We start from the raw sequence: 7,523 nt of genomic DNA on the forward strand, positions 1-7,523 counted from the left end.
GAATGGAGGGAAGTGGAGTGGAGTGGAGTGGAATGGAATTGAATGAATGGAATGGAAAGGAATGGAATGATGAAATGAAATGTGAGCTGTGATTGTGCTACTGCACTCCTGGCTGGGTGACAGAGTGAGATACTGTCGAGAGAAAGAATAGAATGGAATGCTGAGGAATGGAATGGAATGCAGTGGAAGGGAATGGAGTGGAGTGGAATGGAGTGGATTGTAGTGGAGTAGAGTGGAATGGAGTGTAGTGGAATGGAGTGGATTGTAGTGGAGAAGAGTGGAAAGGAGTGGAGTGGAATGGAGTGGATTGTAGTGGAGTGGAAGTGGATTGTAGTGGAATGGATTGGAATTGAGTGGAGTGGAATGGAGTGGAGGGGAGGGCAGTGGAGTGGAATGGAGTTGAGTGCAATAGAGTGGAGTGGATTGGAGTGCACTGGAATAGAGTGAAGTGGAATGGAATGGAGTGGAGTTAAGTGGAGTAAAGTGGAATGGAGTTGAGTGGAGTGGAACGAAATTGAACGGAATGGAATGGAACGGAATGGAATACAATGGAATGGAAGAGAATGGTGAAAAGAAATATGTGCTGAGATTGTGCCAGTACGCTACAGCCTGTGTGACAGACGGAGATCCTGTCAAAAGGAAGGAGTGGAATAGAAGGGATTGAAATGGAATGGAATGAAATAGATTGGAGTGGAATGGAGAGGAACTGAGTGGAGTAGAATGGAGTGCAGTGGAATGGAATGGTATGGAATGGATTGGAGTGGATTTTAGTGGAGTGGAGTGAAGTGGACTATAGTGGAATGGAGAGGAATGGAATGGGATGGAATGGAATGAAGTGGAGAAGTGTGGAATAGAGTTGAGAGGAGTGGAATGGAATGGAATGGTGAAACGAAATGTGAGCTGAGATTGTGCTACAGCGCTCCAGGCTGGTTGACAGAGTGAGATACCCTAGAAAGAAAGGAATGGAATGGAATGCCGTGGAATGAAATGGAATGGAGTGGACTACAGAGGAGTGGAGGAGAGTGAAGTGGAGTGGAGTGGAATGGAGAGGAATGGAATGGGACTGAATGGAATGGAATGGAAAGAAGTGGAATGGAGTGAGGTGGAGTGGACTGCACTTGAATGGTGTGGAATGGAATGGAACAAAGGGGAGTGGTGTGCAGTGGAGTGGACAGAAGTGGAATGGAGTGGAATGCAATCGGATGTAATGGAATGTAGTGGAGTGGAGTGCAGTGGAGTGGAATGGAGTAGAATGGAATGAATGGAATGGAATGGAATGGAATGTACTGCAGTGTAGTGCAGTGGAGTGGAATGGAGTGGAATAGAATGGAATTGACTGGAATGGAATGCAATGTAGTGGAAGGCAACGGAATAGAATGCAATGCAATGGAAAGTTGACATGTAATGTGAGCTGAGATTGTGCCACTGCACTCCAGCCTGGGTGACACAGTGATAGCTGGTCGAAAGAAAGGAATGGAAGGCAATGGAGTGAAATGGAATGGAAACGAATGGAATGCAATGGAGTGGAGTGGAGTGGAGTGGAGTGGAGTGGAGTGGAGTGGAATGGAGTCGAATGGAAAGGTATGGGGTGGAACAGAATGGAGTGGAGTGGAGTGGAATGGAGTGAAACAGAGTGGAATGGAATGGGATGGAAAGGAATACAACAGAATGGTGAAAAGAAATGTGCTGAGATGGTGCCACTGCACTTCAGCATTTGTGACAGAGTGAGATCCTGTGGAAAGAAAGGAATGGAATGGAGTGGACTGGCATGGAATGGAGTGGAGTGGAATGGAGTGGAAAGGAGTGGATTGGAGTGGAGTGGAGTGGAATAGAGTGAAGTGGAATGGAGTAGAATGGGGTGGAGTGGAGGGGAATTCAGTGGAGTGGAATGGAGTGGAGTGGAATGGAGTAGAGAGGAGTGGACTGCAATGGAATGGAGTGGAGTGGACAGGAGTGGAGTGGATTGGAGTGGAATAGAGTGGAGTGGAGGGGAGTGGAGGGGAGTGTAGTGTAGTGTAGTGTAGTGGAGGGGAGTGGAGTGTAGTGTAGTGGAATGGAATGTGATGGAATGGAATGGAATTAAGTGGAGTGGAGTTGAAAAAAGTGGGATGGAGTGGAATGAAATGGATTGGAATGTAGTGAAATAGAGTGGAATGGAATGGGATGGAATGGAAAGCAATGGAATGGTGAAAAGAAATGTGAGATGGGATTGTACTACGGAACTACAGCCTTTTTGACAGAGCGGGGTCAAGTGGAAAGAAAGGAATGGAATGGAATGGAATGGAGTGGAGAGGAGAGGAGGGAAGTAGAGTGGAATGGAGTTGAGTGGAGTGGAGTAGAGTGGATTGAAGTGGAGTGGAATGGAGAGGAAAGAAATGGGATGGAAGGGAATGCATTGAAGTGGAGTGGAGTGGGTTGGAGTACAACGGGATGGAATGGAATGGAATGAAGTGGACTGGTGTGGAGTGGAGTGAAGTGGAGTGGAGTAGAATGGAGAGGAATGGAATGGGAAGGAATGGAATGGAATGTAGTAGAGTGGAGTGAGGTGGAATGGAGTGAAGTGGAATGGAGCAGAATTAAATAGGATGGAGTTGAATATATTGGAGTGGAGCGCACTGGAGTGGAGAGGAGTGGAATGGAGTGGAAGAGAGTTTGATGAAATGGAATGTAGTGGATTGGAGTGGAGTGGAGTGAAATGGAATGGAGTGGAATGGAATGGAATGGAATGGAATGGAATGGAATGGAATGGAATGGAATGCATTGGAATAGAACGCAATGGAATGGAAAGTTGACATGTAATGTGAGCTGAGATTGTGCCACTGCACTCCAGCCTGGGTGACACAGTGATATCCTGTCTAAAGAAAGGAATGGAATGCAATGGAGTGAAATGGAATGAAATGGAGTGGAGTGCATTGCAGTGGAGTGGAATGGAGTGTAGTGTAGTGTAATGGAGTGTAGTGGAGTGGAGTTGAGTTGAGTGGAGTGAAATGGAGTGGAGTGGAGTGGAACAGAATAGAATGTAATGTAATGGAATAGAATGGTGAAAGGAAATGTGAGCTGAGATTGTGCCATATCGCTCCAGGGTGGTTGAAAGAGTGAGATACCCTAGAAAGAAAGGAATCTGATAGAATGCCGGGCAATGAAATTAAATGGAGTGGACTGGAGAGGAGTGGAGTGAAGTGTAGTGGAGTGGAATGGAGAGGATTGGAACGGGACGGAATGGAATGGAATGAAGTGGAGTGGGGTGGAGTGGAGTGCAGTTGAATGGAGTGGAAGGGAATGGAATGGAATGGAATGGAATGGAATGGAATGGAGTGGAGTGCAGTGGAGTGGAGAGGAGTGGAACGGAGTGCAACAGAATATGATGTAATGGAATGTAATGGACTGGAGTGGAGTGGAGTTGAATGGAGTGGAATGGAATGGAATGGAAGGGAATTCAGTGGAATGCAATGGAATAGAATGTAATGCAAAGGAAAGTTGACATGTAATGTGAGCTGAGATTGTGCCACTGCACTCCAGACTGGGTGAAACAGTGATAGCATGTCGAAAGAAAGGATTGGAATGCAATGGAGTGAAATGAAATGGAATGGAACAGAAAGAAATGGAGTGGAGTGGAGTGGAGGGGAGTGGAATGGCTTCTAATGGAAAAGGATTGAGTGGAACGTAATGGAGTGTACTGCAGTGGAATGGACTGAAATAGAGTGGAATGGAATGGGATTTAAAGGAATGCAATAGAATGGTGAAAAGAAATGTGCACTGAGATTGTGCCACTGCACTCCAGTATTTGTGACAGAGTGAGATCCTGTGGAAAGAAAGGAATTGAATGGAGTGGAGTGGAATGGAATGGAGTGGAGTGAAGTGGAGTGGAGGGGAGTGGAATGGAGTGGAATGGAATGGAGTGGAGGGAGTGGAATGGAATGGAGAGGAGCGGAGTGCAGTGGAATGGAGAGGAATGGCATGGGACAGAATGGAATGGAATGAAATGAAGTGGAGTGTAGCACAGTGGGATGGAGTGGAGTGGAATGCATTGGAGTGGAGTGGAATGGAATGAGTGGAGTAGAGTGGATGAAATGGAACGGAATGGAGGGGAATGGAGTGGAGTGGAGCAGAATGGACTGGGGTGTAGTGGAGTAGAGAGGATGGAATGGAATGATATAGAATGGAATGGAATGGAATAATGAAATAAAATGTGAGCTGTGATCGTGCGATTACGTTCCAGCCTGGATGACAGAGTGAGATACTCTTGAAAGAAAGGAATGGAATGGAATGTAGTTGAATGGTATGGAATGCAATGGAATGGACTGGATTGGAGTGGAGTGGAGTGGAGTGATGGGGAGTGGAGTGGAATGTAGTGGAATGGAATGGGATTGAATCGAACGGAATGAAGTGGAGTGGAGTGGGGTGGACTGGAGAGTAGGGCAATGGAGAGGAGTGAAATGGGATGGAGTGGATTGGAGTGGAGTGAAGTGCAGTGGAGTAGAGAGGAGTGGAATGGAGTGTAATGGAATAATATACAATGGAATGTAGTGTAGTGGAGTTGAGTGAAGTGGAATGGAGTGCAAAGGAATGGAATGGAATGGAAAGGAATGCAATGGAATGCAATGGAAGCAATGAAATGCAATGGAAAGTTGACATGTAATATCAGCTGAGATTTTGTCACTGCATTCCAGCCTCGGTGACACAGTGATATCCTGTCAAAAGAAGGGAATGAAATTAAATGGAGTGAAATGGAATGTAATAGAATGGAGTGGAGTGGAGTGGACTGGAGTGAAATATAGTGGAATGGAAAGGGATGGAAAGGAATGCAATGTTATGGTGTAAAGAAATGTGAGCTGAGATTGTGTCACTGCATTCCAGCCTTTGTGACAGAGAGAGATCCCATGGAAAGAAAGGAATGGAATGGATTGGAATGGAATGGAATGGAGTGGAATGTAATGGAATGCAATGGAATGGATTGGAATGGAGTGGAGTGGAGTGGATTGGAATGGAATGGAGTGAAGTGGACTGCAGTGGAGTAGATTGGAATGGAGTGGAGTGAAACAGTGGAGTGGACTGGAATAGAGTGGAATGGAGTGGAGTGGAGTGGGATGGAGTGGAGTGGAATGGATTGGAGTGGAGTGGAGTGGAGTGGGATGGAGTGGAGTGGAATTGATTGGATTGGAATGGAGTGGAGTGGAATGAATAGAGTTCAGTGGAGTGAAATGGAATGGAGCGGAGTGGAATGGATTGGATTGGAGGGGAGTGGACTGGATTGGAGTGGAGTTGAGTGGAATGGAATGGAATGGAATGTTGAAAAGAAATGTGTGTTGATATTATGCCACTACGCTACAGCCTGTGTGACAGAAAGAGATCCTGTCGAAAGAAAGGAGTGGAATGGAAGGGAATGGAATGGAATGGGATGAAATGGAATGAAGTGGAGTGGAGTGGGTTGCTGTGGATTGCAGTGGAATGGAGTGGAATGGAATGGGATGTAGTGGAATGGAGTGTAGTGGAGTGTTGTGGAGTAGAGAGGAGTGGAATGGAGTGCAATGGAATTACATGTAATGGAATGTAGTGGAATGGAGTGGAGTGGAACGGAGTGGAAAAGAGTGGAATTGAATGAAAAGGAATGGAAAGGAATGGAATGCAATGCACTGGAATGGATTGCAATGATATGCAATGGAATAGAATGCAATGCAATGAAAAGTTGACATGTAATGCGAGCTGAAATTGTGCCACTACACTCCAGCCTGGGTGACACCATGATATCCAGTCTAAGGAAAGGAATGGAACGCAATGGTGTGAAATCCAAAGGAATGGAATGCAATGGAGTGGAATGCAGTGGAGTGGATTGGAGTTGAATGGAATAGGATGGAGTGGAATGGAAAGGAGTGGAGTGGAGTGGAGTGAAATAGAGTGGAATGGAATGGGATGAAATTGAAAGCAATGGAATGGTGAAAAAAATGTGAGCTGAGATTGTACCACTGAACTCCATCCTTTTTGACATAGTGAGATCCTGTGGAAAGAAAGGAATGGAATGGAATGGAATGGAATGGAATGGAATGGAATGAAATGGAATGGAGTGGAGTGGAGTGGAGTGGAGTAGAGGGGAGTAGAGTGGAATGGAGTGGTGTTGTGTGGAGTCAATGAAGTGGAGTGGAGTGGAATGGAATGGAGTGGAATAGAGGGGACTGGAGTGGAGTGGAGTGCAATGGAGTGCAGTGGAATGGGATGGAGTGAAGTGGAGTGGAGTGTAGTCGAATGGAGTGGACTGGAGTGGAGTGGATTTGAATGGAATGGAATGAAATGGTTTGAAGTGGAGTGGAGTAAAATTGATTGGAGTGGAGTGAAGGGCCGTGGAATAGAATAGAATGGAATGGTGAAACGAAATGTGAGCTAAGATTGTGCCACTGTACACAAGCCTGGGTGACAGAGTGAGATCCTGTCAAAATAAAAGAATGGAATGGAATGGAGTGGAATGGAATGGGATGGAGGGGAGTGGAGTGGAGTGGAAAGGAGTGGAATGGAATTAGATGGAATGGAAAGAAGTGGAGTGGACTAGAATGGAGAGGAGTGGAGTCGAGTGGAATGGATTGGATTGGAGTGCAGTGGAATGGAATGGAATGTTGAAATGAAATTGGACTTGAGATTGTGCCACTGTGCTCCAGGCTGGGTGACAGAGTGAGACACTATCGAGGGAAAGGAATGGAATGGAATGCAGTGAAATGGAATGGAATGCAGTGGACAGGAGTGCAGTGGAGTGGAGTGAAGTGGAGTGGAGTGAAATGGATAGAAATAGAATGGGATGAAATGAAATGGATTGAAGTGGAGTGGAGTGGGGGGGAGGGGAGTAGAGGGGAATGGAGCGGAATTGAATGGGATCGAGTGGAATGGAGTGGAGTGGAGTTCAGTAGAGTGGAGAGGAGTGGAATGGAGTGGAATGGATTCCAATGTAACGGAATGCGGTGTAGTGGAGTGGAGTAGAGTGGAACAGAGTGGAATGGCATGGCATGGAATGGAATGGAATGGAATGGAATGAATAGAGTGGAATGGAATGGAATGGAGTGGAATGGAATGGAATGGAATGGACTAGAATGGAATGGAATTGAATGAAATGGAATAGAGTGCAATACAATGGAAAGCTGACGTGTACGGTGAGCTGAGATTCTGCCATTTGAATCCAGCCTGGCTGACACAGTGATATCCTGTCAAAGGAAAGGAGTGGAATGCAATGGAGTGGAATAGAATGGAATGGAAAGGAATGGAATGGAGTGGAGTGGAGTGGAGTGGAGTGAAGTGGAATGGAGTCAGATGGAATGGGAAGTAGTGGAATGGAATGGAGTGCAGAGGAGGGGAGTGGAGTGATATGGAGTGGAAAGGAATAAGATTGAATGGAATGCTATAGAATGGTGAAAATAAATTTGAGCTGAGATTGAGCCACTGCACATCAGCCTTTGTGACAGAGTGAGATCCTGTGGAAAGAAAGGAATGGAATGCAGTGGAACAGAATGGAATGTAGTGGAGTGGAGTGGGATGGATTGGAG

The sequence above is a fragment of the Pan paniscus genome, chromosome Y (assembly GCF_029289425.2).
Source record: "Pan paniscus chromosome Y, NHGRI_mPanPan1-v2.0_pri, whole genome shotgun sequence".
NCBI lineage: Eukaryota > Metazoa > Chordata > Mammalia > Primates > Hominidae > Pan > Pan paniscus.